The 19,921-nt window shown below is 43.0% G+C and overlaps 2 long non-coding RNA genes across 2 annotated transcripts in view; both read left to right on the forward strand.

Annotated features, from left to right (window-relative positions):
- Positions 1-3,995: 3,995 nt before the first annotated feature.
- LOC310687157 lies at positions 3,996-11,065 on the forward strand. The gene is made up of 3 exons (XR_014516281.1): positions 3,996-4,513; positions 7,342-7,420; positions 9,533-11,065. It is a non-coding gene; the product is annotated as an uncharacterized lncRNA (long non-coding RNA).
- A 1,550-nt stretch (positions 11,066-12,615) lies between these two features.
- Positions 12,616-19,921, forward strand: part of LOC310687130 — a 92,830-nt gene continuing 85,524 nt past the window's right edge. Inside the window, exons 1-2 of the long non-coding RNA XR_014516243.1 lie at positions 12,616-13,150; positions 13,374-13,481. This is a non-coding gene — a long non-coding RNA (uncharacterized lncRNA). The remainder of the gene's footprint in view (positions 13,151-13,373; positions 13,482-19,921) is intronic.

Here is a 19,921-nt window from a genome sequence, read left to right on the forward strand (position 1 = left end):
TTTGATAGTGAAATTGGTTTTCCTTGCAGAAAAGTTCAATAACTCTTCAGAATGAGGTCCAGTCTTGACAAATCCTCTTGCACCAGAATAGAAGTTAATTTGCACAAGAACTTCTGACTTTCCTTGTGATCTATAAGTGATTAGGCTGGGCTAATATTTATGCATCTTATCTTTGGCTTGCACTTCTGCTCTTCTTAGATGGGCTGTTTTTATATAAAATAAAAAAAATTCCTTCCAGTAGCATCTTAGAGATCAACTAAGTTTGTTATTGGTATGAGCTTTTGTGTGCATGCACATTTCTTCAGATACAACTTCTGAAGTGTGCATGCACATGAAAGCTCATGCCAATAACGAACTTAGTTGGTCTCTAAGGTCTACTGGAAGGAATTTTTTTATTTTGTTTTGACTACAGCAGACCAACATGGCTACCTACCTATTAATCTATTTTTATATAGTAAGTTATTAAATAAATACTGCTTCAGGGATTCAAACATGTTTAATTCCTGCTTTGAGAGCATATTGTGTTGGCCAGAAGAAAACAGAAAAGTATTGTCAAAATGCCAAATAGTTCATCAAATAGCAGAGTGAACACATTGGGTGGTTTGCCGTCTAATCTGAACTTTATCTTGAGCTTCCAGGAATTGTTGAAAGCATGTCATTGCCCTCATACACTTCCTTTATGTGCCAAATGTTCAAGAGCCCCCAAGAACCTCTCTCCATCTGCCTCTACACAAACACAACTCCATTATTTGTTCATTTTGCTAAATAGGAGTACCAAGCTTATTGGCACCTTGTGACAATTTCTCAAATGTCTCAGGCAAGAAAAAAATGGTTTCTTAATGCAACACATGCGCACACATTCTTCCAAACTGCTGGATTTGTCTTGCAAGCCTCTGGGATTTAGTAGTCCCAGTGTCACCGTGCAATAACAAAGGGACAATCCAGAGCTAAAGAACAGGGTGGGGGTGGGGACTGCTTAAAAAAATGTTAATGGGAAACAAAAGTGAAAGGAACACAAACCAAACATAGAATCATAGAGTTGGAATAGACCACAAGGGCCATCGAGTCCAACCCCCTGCCAAGCAGGAAACACCATCAGAGCACTCCTGACATATGGTTGTCAAGCCTCTGCTTAAAGACCTCCAAAGTAGGAGACTCCACCACACTCCTTGGCAGCAAATTCCACTGTCGAACAGCTCTTACTGTCAGGAAGTTCTTCCTAATGTTTAGGTGGAATCTTCTTTCTTGTAGTTTGGATCCATTGCTCCGTGTCCGCTTCTCTGGAGCAGCAGAAAACAACCTTTCTCCCTCCTCTATGTGACATCCTTTTATATATTTGAACATGGCTATCATATCACCCCTTAACCAGGCTAAACATGCCCAGCTCCCTTAGCCGTTCCTCATAAGGCATCGTTTCCAGGCCTTTGACCATTTTGGTTGCCCTCCTCTGGACACGCTCCAGTTTGTCAGTGTCCTTCTTGAACTGTGGTGCCCAGAACTGGACAGAGTACTCCAGGTGAGGTCTGACCAGAGCAGAATACAGTGGCACTATTACTTCCCTTGATCTAGATGCTATGCTCCTATTGATGCAGCCCAGAATTGCATTGGCTTTTTTAGCTGCCGCGTCACACATGGTGCTCCTGCACTCTCAGCCCTTCAACAGTAGGATCTGGAAGAAGATGCTGCTTGTCTGAATTGCCTTTATTATCTTGCAATAATAACAGTATTGTGGATTAGCACTGACTCCACTAGATACATGAACATTTTGGTTCAACTAGGAAACAAAACAACTACTAGAGTGGGGAGCAATGTTCCATCTTTGCAGAAAAAAATACCACTGTGGCAACTTAAAAAACAACACAGGTAAATTGCAGAGGCTTTCATAAGAATCAGAATTGTAGAGTTGGAAGGGACCCTAAGGATCATCTAGTCCAAGTCCCTGCAATGCAGAACTATGCAGCTGTCCCATATGGAAATTGAACCTGCAACCTTGGCATTATCAGCACCACACCGTAACCAGCTGCTCATTTTTTCAGATGCAGAGCTCCAGAGCTCATTTTTTCAGATGCAAGAAGTGTTGCCTACTATTGGCTAGGGGAGGGTCAAAAAATTTAAGAGGCACAGTTGGACTCTTACGCCTGTGATAGACTTAAGCACACCTCTTGCATTTCATGGCTTCTTTACAATTTTGTGAATAGAGTAATGGCAAGTAACTGTTAGTCACCCAGGAAGTTTCATGGTCAAGTAAGGATTTGAAGTTGCGTCTCCCCAGTCATGATCCAGCTCCAAAGAGGCCAGAGGAGAAGAAGGATGACCAAGACAGCTGATTATGAAAAAGAAGGGCTTGTTAGAAAGGGTGCTGTGAAACAACAGGACCCCCCAGCACCTAAAATGGACAAAGAATGTGTGCTGCTATTAGTGGATGGGCTGAAGAGTCTGAATCTCCCTGAATGACTAATGTGAAAGGATTTGGAAGATGGAATGTAGGTTGAAAAGTAAAGATCTGATTAAAAGATAATGGATGCCCAGAGCTGAAGAAAGTAGAGCTTAAATTGTGCCTAAAGACAGGAAAGCGTCCAGGAAGCAAACGGGCTTTTGTGGGTCTTTGAGTCAAGGGACATCAGGTTACTTTTGCAGATTTGCATAGCAAGAAGAAACATGCTAGCTGTGACTTCTATAGTTACTACAATACAGTGGCCTGGTGGCATTTAGGAAGCAGAAGCACGTGCCTCCAACATTTATCTGATGAAAAGAGGGCCATCCTAGTCTATTATTATTATTATTATTATTATTATTATTATTATTATTATTATTATTATTCCCCACCGATCTGACTTCCCTATACAGGGCTGCCTTCAGATGTCTTCTAAAGGTAGTATACTTACTTATCTCCTTAGCTCAGGTCGCATAGCTCTACACGCTCCAAAAATTTTCAGATGAAAATAGGGTTGTCCTAAGGGAAAGCAGGGCATTATTGGATCAAATCAGAAACTGGGACAGCTTTTGTAAAGCCAGGACTGTCCCTGGAAAATGGGGACATTTGGAGAGGTACTGAGAGGTGAACTGAATTTCACCTATAGGCTGAACTAAACAGCAAGACCTAGTCTGCTTCTAATACAAAGTGTTTCACATTTAAAAGATAAGTGAAAAGGTTTAGGCTGAATTCGAGCGAAACCAGCATCTTGAGGAAATTTTAGTAAATAGGCCTTTGACTTGCCTGGTATCATAACATGATGATCTTCCCGCTGTGGTTGTCTTCCAATACAAGAAGGGACGTGTGCTGCAATAAACTTGGATTTTCAAAAATAACAGCTGATATGTATAAGACGCTTAAAAGGAAAGGGGACAAAGCTGATTCTGATAAGTCCTTTCTGTCAAGGCAAGATAGAACAAATGTAGCCTTTTAGAAGTTATTTGGATCAAATAGGGAAGGGGCCACCATTTCTCTGCATGTGAAAAGCCATAGCACATGAACTTCCAAAAGTAGCTAGTGGTGTATATGTAGGAATTGGATTAGCAAGAGAATCTTGCTTGAAATAAGTTAGGGAGTCTGGTGGGAAACACATTTCTCAACTCTTCCCTTCAAACACTCCTTGAAATGCTGGCTGCAGGTTCCATGTAAGAAGGAAGAAAAGTTCTGTTAAGGTTGTGCTGTTCCCTTTGTTAAGGGGGAGTGCTGGTTCACCCCATGCATGACAACAAAAAAGGCAGATCCTGGGACTTGGTGGAAGACTTATGCCCACTCACATGCTTTGTTGGTGTTTGCTGCTGCAGATTGCAATGGAGAAAGGTATTTACTTGCACTGCATTTCAATGTCTTAAAAGGCCTGCTGTAAACCAGATCATTAGGGGATTGCATTACCCAAGAGCATACCCCTCAACTGTCCCATTTTAAGTGGGACATCCCGGACTTACAGAGGCCACCCTGGCTTCTGGTGGGATCCTGGGATGTCCCATTTTAGCTCCTGTCAGATTGCAACCCCCAAAGATGCACGTTTTGGGGGGACTTGTAGAGCCAGTTGCAGCATCAGGGGCACAGGGGGACGCTTCTCGGCCCACCAGCCCTTGCTCTCAGCACACTCATGGTGCGCAGGACACAGCAGATGTGCCAAGCGAGGCAGGGAAGAAGGAGCTGCCAGACTCCTCAGGGTGCAGCCTATGTCCCCCTGTGCCCCTGTGAACTCAGTGCGCCAGCCGCCTCAACATGGTGGTGAGAAAGCACCAAGGGTGAGGCAGTGAGTGGAGAAGAATGCTCCACAGCACCACAAACGGCACTTGGCTGTGACATGTGCCCCGTCATGGCTGGGAGCTAAGCAGGTGCCCACAGGCCCCGAGTGGCAACAGCACTGCCTTGAGAGCTGCTACCTCTGTCCAATGTTGGAAGAAAAGAAGGCAGGATCCAGATCTGGCTCTCTCCACACCTCCTCGCTGCTGACTGGCTGCGTTCCCCACCAGTAGCTGGCTTGAAGGAGAGGGTATCCAATCTCAGCCTCAAGGAAACCTGCCTGCCAGGGTGAGTTGGAGATTCTGGTCTTGGTGACCCCTGGAAGCCCTTCTGCCTCTGTGCTTCTATGAGTCTATCATTCTCTTAGTGCAACTACAGATATGGTCAGGGAGAGGAAGGGGGTACTGGAATAGGCAACAGTATTATCTGAGCATGTGCAGAAGGCATTTCAGTGCAAGATGCACTTGGGGGGGCACTCTCGTGTGAGTTACATGATCTGCTTGGGAGTGTGGTCCCAAAAGTTGTGCTTCCTGATTTTCTTCTGCAGCATGTTGGAGGGTATGCAAGTGTGTAACGCAGCACAGGCTTGATCTTACAACCGCTTGGTTGACTAAACTATGTCTGGTCTCTACCAAAGGCTACACTTATTCCCTAGACAACCTTTGTTTTAAATAGGTCTTTAAAACATCCTAAATGAATACCTGCTGTGCTCAGACTGAACGCTAAGGGCAAGAATGGCTGTTGATTTATGGCCTCCCCCACTAAACCATGGGGGTTCTAAAGGAACCCACTGCAGCGTTTAAACAGAGCCAAAGGCGTTGAACACAGTTCTGCAATAACAACAGAGGAAACGGGATTGTGGGTCGGTTGCTGCCAGGCATGATGTGGTTTTATGACGTTTCCTCATGGGTATAACAGAACTCCTATTTGCTGTTGCTGTTTTATGGGGGAGTCTGGGTTGCGCTGGGTTGTTTGCACCGCAGATCTTTTGAATTCCACCACTTCGTTCTCAGGTTCCTTCCTCCACCCCCAACCTACACTTCTTGATTCTCAAAGTATTATTACCTGCCAATCTTTCTTGAAGCAGTTTCACTCTAAACGACTACTTCATATGAACACTCAGAGGAACGTGAGAGCTCTTGCCCCTTCAATACCTGCTACAAATCAGCCTTTTAGAAAATAGTTTCATCTTATATCCCCTACCACACACTCCTTCTTGCTCAATATACAGAAGTGAAACCTGCAGTTAACTGTCTTAAGATTTTTTTCAACTGTCTGTTTAACATCTGGCTGCCATCTTCACCCCCACAGTAATCAAAGTGTGCCATAGCAATTGGCATTTCCTCACTTTCTAAAATAATTGGAACCAGAAAAACGATCGTTGGGAAATCTGTAGCCACCCAGATGCTGCTGAACTACAACTCCCATCGTCCCTAAGCATTGGCCATGCTGGCTGAGGCTGATGGGTGTTGGAGTCCACTAACATCTGGAGGGCCAGGTTTCACATCCTTGCAGTAAAGTCATTCCTTTTTTAATATAAAAAACTAGCATGATGTGGTACCGACACAGGGGCGAGTGCTTTATGATGTGAACACATTCTTGGGTTTGTCTGTTTGTTTCTATAGCAGTTTTAATTTTCAAAGAGCCGCAGTCTATCACCTTCAGCATTCTTTAGCAATGCTCTGAGAGCAATCACCATTACTTCCCGCTGGGAATTTAATGCAGGTCAAAGCTTAATATTTTCTCTGCTGGGTTGCACTGCTTCTCTCGCACAGTCTGCTTTGCCCTTCAACCAGAAAAAGAAAGCATTAAGAACAAGACAGAGGCATACCATAGTCTTGACTGCATCTCAGAGAAGTACTTTGGCAGGTTTAACAACAGCTCCTATATGCTACAGTTTCAAGAGCACAGGAAAGGTGCAATGTAGATTTGCTTATGCTCTTTCCATGTAGCACCACTTCACAGGGTTCTTTAAAATGCAGTACAGAACCACAGTATAATATTTTTTTGCAACAGGGATGTTGGAAATAATCTAGTCCAGCCTTTGCTAACCTGGAGCTCTCCAGATATTTTGGATCACAACTCCCACCAGCCGCAGCCAGGTCATGGGTCCTCGGAGCTGTAGTTCAGAAATACCTGCAAGGCCGGCAGGTTCTTCGTTCCTGCTTTAAAAGGGCACTTGTGAGAAATGCTGAAATAATGTACGAGAAGCACTTAGTGAAAAATATATAATCTTATTGTTATAACATTTATTGGTGATTAGGTATTTTTATGCCTCCCTTTAACCAAACTCTCAAGGAAGTTTACGAGAAGGAATAAAACAATTAAAAGGCAAGTGCAAAAGAAGCATAATTAACTAAAAGGATGCACACCTCAGAGGGAAGCTCATTCCATAGGTGAGGGGCCACCACAGAGAAAGCCCATTCATGGGCTCCTACCCCATAAATATCAGTAGGCATGATATTTTTCTTCCCCACTGGCATTCTGAAGGTGGCATAGGCTGTATAGACACTATGTATTTAAAGCACTTGACTTTCCCCGAAGAATCCTGACATAGTTTGTTAAGGGTGCTGATAATTCTAGCACTGTGAGGAGTAAACTACAGTTATCCCCTTATTCTTTGGGGGACGTCATGTGCTTTAAATGTATCGTGCAGACATAATCATAGGATGGTGCACCACTGACTTTTTCTAAAGGTGTGGATCTGCTAATAGTCAGCTTCACATAAATATTATTCTCCTTTGGCCCTGTGTTGTATTTTTATGGTATGGGTGAACCACCAGGCCTTCTGCTCGCCAGAGGAATAAAATTAATTCTACAGTGAACTGCGATGACAAGTTCTTGACAGATTTCTTAATACTAGAAACAAGTGTTCAGTATGTATGACAAATAATTTACTGCCTCTTTTATGTGTAGCAAAATGCTTGCCCTCCTGTTAATGGACTTCATCACTCTTCCTTTGTTTCCTTTCAACCAGTTTTGAATAATGAAGTAATGCTAGTCTGGGTAACTTAATAAAGATATAAGATATGATTTTAACCAGGAAATGCAATGCAATGAAGATCATTCAGAGGCCTGTGTAAAATGTGTCATTGTTTTTTGTCTACATCGTTTAGAAGATTGATATCAAGTGTTCATGGTTGCAACTGGGATCGGTGTAGGAGTCTGTTCAAGTCTTGCTTGGCTTCAGATGCAGTAAGTTCACAAGATATTTCCCCATTCCCTTTGACTCTCTTGCCTTCCATCATCACCCAGAGTAACACAGGGTGTGTTGTATTCTGGGTAGGTTTGTTTGCTGAAGGGCATCTGCAACTGCAAGACATCAAGTAATCTCTTACAGGTGTGAAACAGCTACCACTGGCCAAACACCAGAGAGGCAACACTCATACCACGTCAGACAAAAAAAGTTGAAGTAATTCGCACATTCAGTTATGAGTCATTTGGATGATGAATTCCACAGTAGAACTGATGCAGCAGCAGCAACAGAATCCTTTAGTGACTTACAGACTAACAAGTTTATTGTGGCATGAGCTTTTGTGAACTAGAGGCCACACTGCCGCTCACCTCATTCACCAGACTTCATCGACAACAAACTTCAAAGGAAGCATTTAGTATGAAATCACAGAACTATAAATTACAGCATATTCTATTCTGTTAAGGCTAAATCAGAAATGTGGGTTTCTTTCCCCACCACCTATGTGTTTAATCAGAACTGCATAGATGGAGAGACAGTATTCAAACCAGGGACTGCTGCTGTAAGTTGGTGTCTCTGTTCATTTCTGGGACAGCAGGGATGGGCTCCCTTTTCATTTCATCACCTTTTCCCTTGTGGCCAACTCTCTGTGGGGCTGCATGCTACTTGTGGTCAGGGCCAAAACAGGCACACATGCATAGCCTGCAGATGTACACAAATGTGTAGACTCTCACCTCCCTTCAGCATGAGCTTATTTTCAAGCCAAGTCGCTATGAGGGGGAGGCAGCAGACAGATGGGCAAGTTATATCTGGCCCTGGGGCTCCTGCTTCTCCACTCCTGTTGTCCACATTTGAGTTTTGCATGGAAATGACACAGCTCAGACAAACTGCTATCGCTTATATTTCATGGCCTTTAACCCCAGTATTTACCATTTGTGTCTCCCCCTTCCCCCATATGCATATCTGTGTATGTCTGCCAACACTCCACACATCTGAGAAACAGGGCTCCGTTCTTAAAAGCCTATACTATAATAAATCTGCTAGTCCTTAAGGTGCCACAAGACTCTTTGTTGAGTGTTGAGCTATCAAATGACAAATATGTGAGTCAGCTCTTGTTATGAGGACAGATAAAGGACTTTATATAACCTTGCAGATATATTCCTTACCCTAACCACGACTAATGTTTCAAGTATTCATATTTTCCCCCAGTCTGTCTTGAATACGGATGACAACCCTACAGCAGAAGCCGCCTTCTATCTAGCAAATGTATAGTGACCTGAGGAGGAGGAGGAAGGGTTGGCGTGAGAAAGAGAGAGATGAAAAGGGGAGGAGGTGGGAAGGTAGAAGTTGGTAGTCCTGAGAAGTATGTCCTACATTCAGCCGATCATAATCTATATTGGATCTGATCTATTTCCTGGATATTAACACCAGGTGGGGCATGCCACCACATGACACAAATATTTGCCTGCTCTAGCATGCCCTGTTCCCACAGGTTAAGCTCACCCTCCTTGCCATGCAAGGCAGAATCACAAGGCCCCCCCTCAAAAAACCACAGAGAACTGTATGTTCTCCTGGGTGTTTTTAACCACGCACTTCCTCTTATTGGTTTATTTTGTTCCTATGCTGGAGCTGAGGCTTGACTGGTGGATGAGAGCGTGGGGTTTGTGGCACTGACTAAACACACCACTTCAGGCAGAGGGCTGCTTCAGCGTGCACGCGCGTGTACACACACAGCTACTGTTGTTTCCCTTGCTTCTAACCCAAGCTGCAGCTGTCCCAGAACAAAACTTTACTGAGAAGAGGCATACCAGGCCAAACCCAAAGTCCCTGTAGCCCATTGTGTTATCCTAGTAGCAGCCTATGGGAAGAAGGCTGCTGGCTTCCAGAGGAGAAATTCCCAGTTGTGCAATGTTATTTTATGGAAAAGGAAAAGAAAACAATTATTTAGCCTGAGGAGAAAAAGAATATATTATGCAAAGTTTATTATAGTTAATTGCAATTTTGGTTGTAGGAAAATTGTAACTAGGGTAAGATGACCTAGAAATGTGCACTTCCTTCCTTATACCAATACTTAGCAGTCAATTAACTAATCCCTGTTGTCTTTGTCCATGGAGTTTTCTTGGCAGGTATACTGGAGTGACTTGCCGGTTCCTGCTCCAGGTGGTTGGATAGTGTTCTCAAAGCTACCAACATGAGTTTGACCAAACTGCGGAAGGCAGTGGAAGACAGGAGTGCCTGGCATGCTCTGGTCCATGGGGTCACGAAGAGTCGGACACGACTAAACGACTAAACAACAACAACAACTAATCCCTGGTCCAAAGACAATGTCTGTGCCCTTCACAATAGCATGTAATAATCAAGGCTGGCTCTACTATTGGTAGAGTGAAGCAACCACTTCTGGCCGCTGACTTTGAGTGCCATAAAAGGATAGCGAATTGTTAGTGATTTGATTTTTAATGATTGTGTTCTTCCTTCCAGGGAGAGGCATTTGCGGGAGTTTCTGCCTCAGTACCAAAACAACTTGGTTTGCTTAGGTAACTATACAGCTTGATTTGTAAAAGGGGTACGTCAGACAGCAAAATGTCTTGGTCTAGCCCTGTGCACTGATACCGGCATCCTTGGAATCAGATGAAGTCCCTACTTCTTGACTCAAATAGTAGACCTATTCAGCTTTTCAAGATCACCATGTAATAATTGAAGCTCCTCAGAACCGCTGTCCTTTGTATATTTGGCTTGTCATTGCAATCAGCTCAAAGCTCTGCTTAAGCTTTGTAAGGCCCCATCTGAACCGTACATGTAAAGCAGTATCATATTAAAGTCATGGCTTCCCCCCCCAAAAAAAAGAATCCTGGGAACTGTAGATTGTTAAGGGTGCTGATAGTTGTTAGGACAGCCCTATTCCCTTCACAGAACTACAATTTCCAGTGTTTCTTGGGGAGAAGAATTGACATCATCCATTTTATGCTAATCAGATTCAGCAGTCCATTTTGCCTTACATTTGGATATTGGCCAGATATAGATGATGATGATTAATCCTTTTGCTCAGTCCTATTTTTCCAGAAAAAGAGGTGCCGGAACTCACCACGAACGCTTCCATTGTTCTCTTATAATGGCAATGGCGCCCACCTGAGAGATGCTGGAATGGAGTTCTGGTGAGTTCTGGCTGAAAAAAAGGCCCTGCTTTTGCTAGTGCATGCAGCCTCATTTCCAGAGCTGGTAACTATAGTTTCCAAGTTTGGATGAAAAGACAAACTATGACTAAGAACAGACTTCCTGCTCTTGATTGATTGCACTGTAAATAGAGGAGCAAAAGTGGTTTTGTGAACAGGCAGAAGACTTGTTCATATTGTGTCTTATCAATCTGAGATATGATCATTTAAATGTGACTGCTGTTAACCGGTTTTGTTATTCTAAGCTGGGCTTGAACTCAGAAGTCACAGATGATTTACAGTAACTCTTCCAACCAGTTCCATCCCTAGCCCAACAATCACACAACCCACCCTCAAAAACCACAGCTTTTTCAGTTGTTCTGTACCATACAGCTAAAAACAACCTTTAAAAAAATAAGACTCAAAAACCAAATAATTTTGCATCTGGAAAAAGATCTGTGTATAAAATAACTCCAGCGAATTAAAAGGAACATCAGACTTCATTCCCCATGTCATTTTACTAATACAGAACTTGCTTTCTAAGGAATAATATTTGTTGTATGAGACACTTGTTGTCCATAGTTTTCCTACTGCTTCTTCTGGAATTCTAATCCATGGTCTGAGGAAAATTAGGGCGTTGCACCTACCTACCATTCCCAGCAAGAGGGTGGTAGTGCTGTTGCTGATTCATTGTCTACAGATTCACATCTTCTGCAGCATATAGCTCAAAGAGGTTAGCAGACTGACTTCACACATTGCAGAAGGTAGAAAACTTAAGTATTAAGATAACAGCAGCAAGTGTTGAAATATTCACCACTGTAAACATTATAGAATTATGCAGAGTCTGCAATATGAAACAAATAAACTTCAACTATGTGCATCATTTTCAAACTAACAAAAGGGACTTCCTCTTCTTTTTGAGTGTAATCCAAAATTGCTTCCCTCTATGCAACAGCTTATGAATGACTTTAGTTCCTACTCCAGATCACCAATAGTTACAAATGAAGCGCCCACAATCCAAGCCCAACATACTTAGTGTGTGGAGTGACCAATTCTTGCAATTGAATTTGAAGAAGACAGAGGGAGTTTGTCCTGTAGGTAGCCAATCTTACCACTGGATCTCTCAAAAAGGGGGGAACAGGTAATAAAATGGCAAATGCAAACACAGTAAGTTTGAAGTGATGCTAACAAAACCCCTAAATTCTGATTATGATCACATGACAGAAATTTTTTTGAAGGGAGCTTTAGCATAGTGACTAGCTCAAATATCAACTTATTCATAGACGCCCATCCGCAATGAGATAATGCTAGTCTACTTTACAGTGTTATTGTAGATTACTGAGATAATTATGTGAAGCATACTGAGCTCTCAAAAATCACTATATAAATGTATGTATTATGCAGGAATCTATCCCTTTCCCCCTCTTGATGGCCTATTAGCATAACCTCCCTTAGCTAGGCATTATCCCTAATATGAGGTATTCCCTTTCTCGGGCATTAAGTGTACCTTGCGCATTTGAGACCAAAATAGCAGATTCTCTTGCTTCCTGATATACACCTTGTGCACTATCAAGTGATCAGGAAAGAAGCAAAACAGGTACTACAAGGGCAATGACAAAGCAAACACCCCTCATAGATAAACTCTTAAGTAGACACACCCAAGACTCCAGGGCTAACAGCCCCATGTAAACTGAGCATTTCAAAATAATGTGCATTTGATCCATGAACAGGCTGATAACCACTATACTTATTTGATCTGGTATATATGATATAGATTCTCCCTCTCTCCCCTGCAGTTTCAGGCTATCTGCAAAAATGTTGACTGAACCTCTGACAGGCCACCATACATGGTGGACAACCTTTCACCTGCACAGCTGCTGATCTTTAATCTGAAACCAGCACAGGCTTGGTAAATGAGGCTGGAAAAAAGGGAAACAGTATGCCCACCCTTTTTTTTGGGTAAGGACCTTCAGGCTAGACGTGTGGCTTCCAGAGATTTTGTAGGTGATTGTCCTCCCTCACGCCCAGCAGATAGAGGCTCTTGTGTGCAAGTAAGAGTACAGGCTTTGGCAGCAGACATAGTGTTCAAGAGTAACAATCCAGGAATCAAGCAAGACATTCAGAACTGGACAGAAGCATCAAAGGGGTCCCAACAGTTTCCACACAGTTGAGGCACAGCGGGCAGAGCCCTGCTCCAACTTCAGTTCCCCCCAATCAGCCTCTCCTCTGTTTTTTTTTCTACCTCCTCCTGCATTGGGGCATGCTGACTCAATCCTGTGTGGGAGATTTTTTTGCAGGCAAACCTAACAGTGCATATCTATGCTAGTTAGTAAATGAAGGGGTTAAGGGCCACAGAGCTGTAAAATGCTAGAGAGAGGAAATGGCTAGGTCACGCCCCCTCACCTTTGGGGAAGGAAGTTGTTTTGTTTGTTTCCTGTTCCTCTCTCACTCTTCTGTCTGAACTATGTAACTGACCACATGCATGAAGTTGGGGCACCCTAGCTCAGACTCCATGCTTGAAGATACTTTTTAGTTTTTTGTACTGAAGAAGCTTTTACCTGTGATGTTTCTGCTGTGATTACTGTAAGTAAAGCTTTGAAACTTAGGAAAGTTTGTGGTCTATTCACTCTGAGAAGGGTAGAGGCAGGGGGAAACTGTAAGCACTTAACACTGGGACATTTAAAGGTCTAACAACTTATATTTCCCGCACTTTGTAAACGCTGCATAGATTTGTGTTTTAAGCTCTACTGGGGGCTGTTTTGGCTAAGGAGTGAGTCAAGCCCCTCCCCCACTTTTTTTAATTCAGAGGGTGAGCTGGGGGCAAATGTGGAACTTCAGGAATAATTGGTATTCACCAGTTATTTCCCAGTATTCTGGTCCTGGTAGCGCTTCATGGTTCCTGACATCGATTCCTGTAAGTAAAGTAGGGGGACAGATGAGATGGTTAATAGCATACATAAAATATTAGTTCTGACTCTTTCTACATCTGAGTTGTTTCTTTGCAGCCATTTATTTCTTAAACATTTTTGTGTGTAGTAATCATTAGCAAGGAACAGTTTGCAGAAACCCCTTAGAGGGAATGAGGGCGAAGGAAAGAATGAAGTAAACAATACAAAATAAGGAACAGTGAGGAAAAAAGGGGGAAAATGTTGGCAATGACCTCACGCTAGCTAGCACCACTTGCATGATATCTAATCGAGAACTGGCTTTAAACAGCAAATATTGTTTTTAAAAAGTTTTTCAATTTCCTGAAATCATGAAGGAATTATTAGGGCATCTTTGCTGCTTTTTAAAATTATTTTTATTTTTAAAAAACTGGCACCAGCACACTTCAAGATATTTTCCCCATGCTGGCGCTGCCCCAGGCTGTTTACAGCAGTTAAGTTCATAACATGGAATAGCGAATTGTTGGAGTGATATTTCCATATAGCAGGAGTGAGGAGACTGAGAGCTTCCACATGTTTCTTGACTCTAACTCCCATCAGCCCTAACCTATTAGTCATATTTAGGGCTGATGAAAGTTTGCTTTATTTTATTTAACAGAATTTGCATACCACTTAATTGTAAATAAAACCTCTTAAGTAGTTCACTACACACACACACACACACACACACACACACACTCAAATATATATACATTATAAACTGCATACATTATAAAATAAGTAAATTATAAACTAAAATTACAGCTTAAAATACATACCAACTTTACATGTCTAGGTAGTCTTGCCTAAGCAAAAATGGCAAGACTACAAGCCGGGCATCAACAAGAATATGGTAAAGGCTTAATAGCAACGAGTAGGGAATTCCAAAGTGTAGGAGCTTTCACACTAAAGGCTCGATTCCTTACAATGAACATTATGTGGAACTTGTAAAAGTGCCAGTTCTGCAGATTGAAGTGGTCAAGTGGCACATATCTGGTTAGGTGATCTTGCAAGTAAGCAGATACCAAGCTGTTACGAGCTTTATGTACTGATTGTAACACCATGAGTCTGGCCTGGTAACAAATCATCAACCAGTGCAAGAATCTGAGGAGGGATGTTATATGCTCTCAGGGTCCCACTCCTGTCAGCGATGAAGCTGTAGCACTAACAACAGTTTCCAGACTCAAGTGCAAGGGAAGCCCCACAGAGAGTTGGGATTCAGCAACATCTGGAAGACCACAGATTGTCCATCTCTGCCTCACACACCCACATTCTGTGCTGCAACCCAATAGCAATCACTGCACTAGTTAAGGAAATAACTGCATTTTCTCTAGTGGAAAATCACAAACGCCATTGGGAAAATGAGGCAACAGAAGCAGAGCTTGAAGGGAAAGTGTCTAGATGGCCCACAGCAAATCGGTCACAACTGCATTTAACATTCTAAAACATGGTTATTTGAAAGGCCTGTAAGAAAAAGAAATAGTTTAACATTATTAAAATGAACAGGCTTGAGGAATTCTGCAAGATGGAAATTTTTTGTTGCCTGCTCTTCAACACACCTACCATGATCACCATTCCTTGGCACCAACTCTGTTGCTGCCATGTACATACCTCAATAATTTCAGGTTTTTGTGCTGTTGGCATATTTTAAGCAGTGCAACACACACTGGTTGTTGAAGGACATACTAAACGTCTACATAGTTTACCGGAATAGGGATAAAAATGAAATTATTTCTTAAAGGGGGCAATCACTTTTTAAAACAACAACAGACTTTTAAGTTCTTATGTGCAAAATGTCTTACAGTCCTTAATCCTTTGTAGATGTAATCGCCATTCAACCTTTATAAGCAATGTACCACCAGTCTGCAGTGTCTTTATGAAATACGGTTTCTTTACACATATTTCACATACCAAGCCCACAGCAAAAGGAACTTTTTCTTGTTGCTTGCATCAGGCCAACAGTAATTGCTACCCCAAAAGCTGCTGGGCAGAGATTCTTACGTTTTGCTGATGTCTTGCCATTATCAAGCAAACCAGGCCACGTTCAGCCTTTTGTTTCTTCAGTGACCCACCCCCAGTGAGCCCAGTTGCCAGGCTGGCTTCACGAGGAAACGATTCTGTGATTGTTTCCAGCCCTTGCTAAATTCATGAATCTATGAGTTAGCTCAAATTCTTAGCCAGTGTTTTCCAAAGTGGGCAATACCGTCCCCTGGGGAGCGCTGGAAAGATCCAGGGGTGCAGTTGGGGAATGTTGAATAAAAATAAGGGGGCAGTGGAAGCATAAAGAAAAAAGAAGAAATTGAAAAACTGTTCATGCATGTTTCATCTGTTGTGTAATGACGCTTACTGCCAGGTCAGACGCTGTTGCAGGATGCAACAATGCCTCTCCTGGATCTGGCAAGGGAATTTCCCATGCTTGGGTGAACGCTTTTCAGCTTCACTTAGGTCTGGGAAGTGGATCACAGCTTGCCTGCCTATTTGACCAATGGCAGGCAGGCTGTGACACTGGCCCTGCCGCTTTGCATAAAGAAGGTAGATTCCAGGGGGGCACTGAGTATTATTATTCTTTCTGAAAAGCGGGCGGTAAGCCAAATAAATTTGGGAAACTGTTCTAACCCTTCACTGAGTGTAGAAATTGCCAGGGTGGGGGGTTTCCCCCCTCCCCCAACTCATAATAATAATAATAATAATAATAATAATAATAATAAAAATTTATTTATACCCCCCCATCTGGCTGGGCTTCCCCAACCACTCTGGGCGGCTTCCAACCAAATATTAAAATACAGTAATGGATCAAACATTAAAAGCTTCCCTAAACAGGGCTGCCTTCAGATGTCTTCTAAAAGTTCATTTCCTTGACATCTGGTGGGAGGGCGTTCCACAGGGCAGGTGCCACTACCGAGAAGGCCCTCTGCCTGGTTCCCTGTAACTTGGCTTCTCCGCCAGAAGGAAGACAGCATAAAGTGTAATTTCCCAATAACTTGGCAAAGCTTTTTCAAACCCTGAGTCAGGGATCAGTGAGTGCTCTTCCAACATTCCAGTTGATGCAATGTTACATTGAAAAGGCCAAGTATATCTATCCCTTTGCAGGCAGCAGATGAACTCAATAATAAGAGAGCACAATACAATCCTCTAGCCCAAACCTAGCAGCAAAGGTGCTAGAAAAGTGAGCAAATGTTTATCAAGGAGCAATGGCAAACCACACCAGTTTGTGTGGTGAGTGAGCAGCACACTTTTATATGTATCTCACTTGCAAGTGGTAAGATTGCAGGAACCAGCTTGTTTTTCAAGGAGGAAGTGGGTAGATATTGTCGTAATTAGAGTACATGTTTCTTCTTGTGGATACATAACCCATTCTGCTTGTTAAGAATTTTGTTCGGGTTCAATTATTACAAGAGCAGAGGTGTGTTAGGTTTGTTCCAGTGCCCTAGGTAAATTATTATCATGCCTATTGCAGCTTTTTCCATGCCCATTGCAATATTAGTATTGAATGTTTCCTAGTTCCAGGAATTTAGCTGGGGTTTAGCAGTCTCAATGCAACTAGTGGTGGGGAAAGGGGATTTTAGGAACAGACAGTGAGATTTCCAGGAAGGTTTGGAGTACTGATAGTTGTTTCTTTTTAAAACAATTACTGATTTGTGCTGGGGCATGGCTGGGATCCAAAGGATCACCCATCCCCCCTGTCCCCTAGCAACCCTGCAAACGAGAGGAAAATGCAGACATGCTTTTGGGCCCTACCTCAGGAAAAGAGCCTGGGCTTTGCAAGCCAAAGGTCCCAGATTCAGTGCCCTGCAAGGCCAGTGAAAGGTTCAGCTGGAAGCTGATGTGAAAGCCATCTAAGGTCGGAAGAAGATCCTGCTGGGTCCTGTTCTGCAAGCAGGACACAAGAGCACTCTCCCCTCCTGTGGTTTCCAGCAGCTGATGTTTAGAAGGATGTTGCTTTGGACTATTGTGGCAGAGCATAGCCATCATGGTTAATAGCCTTTGACTAAGACTCTTGAGCAGGGTTGGGGAAACTCAAACCAGGGTAAGGCCGCTGACTGCCTCAGGTGGCAGAATCCACTTGGGCAGCAGATTCCGATGCCTATTTTTCTTCCCCCTTGCTCCTGATGTAGATCTTCTGGCACCCTTTCTTCCTTGGTTGGGGGGGGGGTTCCATTTTGGGATCTGCCTCAGGTTACAAAATGTATTGGGCCGGTCCTGAGCCAGGGGGTGCAATGCGGCTCTCTGGCCCTTGAAATTCAGCAGGCTAGGCCCCCTCCCAGGCCACCCTTCTTACTGGCCTGCTTTGAACCCTCCTCAAGTGCATTTGCCTTGCTGGAATGTGTCCTTGAACTGTCATAGTGCCTCTTGCTTGCCTGCATGGAGAGTGAAGAGTTTAGTTTGGGGGGGGGTGTAGAGAATCCTGTGGTTTTTGCGTGGCAGGATTGTAGCCTATTGTACAAAGGTAAGTCACCTATTTTTGACTCCTACTCCACCTACTACTGGCATGTGCCCCCCCATGAGGGAATGCAACCCTTGAGTGGAACATAGTTCCCCACCCCTACTCTAGAGAGCCACTGTGTGTCAGACGAAAAATATTGGGTTAGATTGATAGTCTTACCTTGTATAAGGTAGTTTCTTGTGTTCCTATCTTCCAAGTAGCTTTACTCTTTCAAAAGGCACTGCCAGGCTACAGTTATACACTCCTGTAGTTTGATCTGAGTTGAGTGAAACCAGTGGGCTTAACTTCCAAAGAAACATATATGGGATGAAAATCCATTATGCATGCACTTCAGTGAATATGACCAATTTCTTGATAGGCTGTGGACTTAGAATGTACAATCTTCTTGGCCATCACCAGCCAAGTGTTAAAATATTCCGGCCAAGAAGCACGCATGCTTAGGTGTTCCAAATTCAGCCCACAATACTGCATTTAGGGACCAGATGCCTCACCTGCAGAAAGGAAACCGGACTGTTCAAGCTGCAAATTATCAAGTGAGGCTTGACACTTGAGTATTGTGTTAACCTCTGTGGTGCTTGGGCACCTTCTGTTGTAAAACTTTTTAGAATCAGCTCCAGAAAAAGTGGGAGCTTCGATGTTCCATGTTTGCTGAACTCTCAGAGAGAACCACCAAAACCTATTAAGAAAGTTATCCGTTATTAGGGTTAAGAATGGCAATATATCAGTGTCAAAATAAAAAAATTCCTTCCAGTAGCACCTTAAAGACCAACTTGGAAAGAGAAGCTGCTGAATTGCAACTCATTACCAAACTTAAAACCATGGAGAGACCTGGTCTGAACAAAGACATTGGATTCTTATCTCATTATACATGACTTAGCCATTTTCACCTTCTCACCCCTTGCCTTTTCCTGTAAGACCTATTACAGTCGTTAAGAGTCGTCAACAGGCTCATCTCAGCTATCTGCCAATCTCCCATTCCCACCACCCTTCTGAGTAATACCCCTCCCCACCTTCTCACTATATAGAAGGATCTGGCAACTTCTGTTTCAGTGTATTTGAAGAAGTGTGCATGCACACGAAAGCTCATACCAAGAACTAACTTAGTTGGTCTTTAAGGTGCTACTGGAAGGAATTTTTTTATTTTGACTATGGCAGACCAACACGGCTACCTATCTGTAAATATATCAGTGTGTTTCAGAAAATAACAGCTATTTGATGAAAACAACTGTTAACTTTGCAAAACACCCTTGGGTAGTCCATTATCTGCGTGAGTTCTCTTTTCGTATTTTGCAGGAAGTGGTGGAAAGTTGATTTGAGTCTCCTCACACATTTGCTCTTCACCACTTCTTGTGACATGCCCAGCAAGCAAAAAACACTACGCCGAGGAAGTAATCCATTATAGCCTGGTTGAGTCTGCCCTTACATTTTAACACATTTTGGGTGCTTTAGTCATGCTTAAGGAAGTGGTCTAGGCTTCTCTTGCCAAACAGAATATAAGTTCAGATTGTTCACAAGTGGAGAAACTTGTAAGATATAATGAGCAGTGGGGCTTCCTTCTGGCTTTGTCTCAGGCAACATGGTTCACATGTATACATGTTGTATTTATAGTCAAATTATCCCTTGGGTATATTAAATACCGTAAGAGGGACTGAAAGAAATAAGCCAGAGACCCATTTTCTCAAAGTTCTAGTGAGAAAGGCCAAACTGTTATAATGAGGTATTTTAAGTTGTTTTTATTAGCCTTAAATAATATAGACTTACTCTACATAAAGCAGTGTTTCCCAACCACTGTTCCGTGGCACACTAGTGTGCCGCGAGATGTTGCCTGGTGTGCCGCGGGAAAAATTAAAAAATTCGAAAGATTTTTTTTTTTTAAGTCAAATTTTCGATTGGGGCGCTGTCACTAGATGACCCCTGGGGTTCCCTCCCTCCCTCCCGCTCTGCGCCTCCCTCCTGCTCCTCCTCCTCCGGGGAGGCCCTTCCTGG

The sequence above is a fragment of the Podarcis liolepis genome, assembly GCF_965112155.1.
Source record: "Podarcis liolepis genome assembly, chromosome: 1".
Lineage (NCBI taxonomy): Eukaryota > Metazoa > Chordata > Lepidosauria > Squamata > Lacertidae > Podarcis > Podarcis liolepis.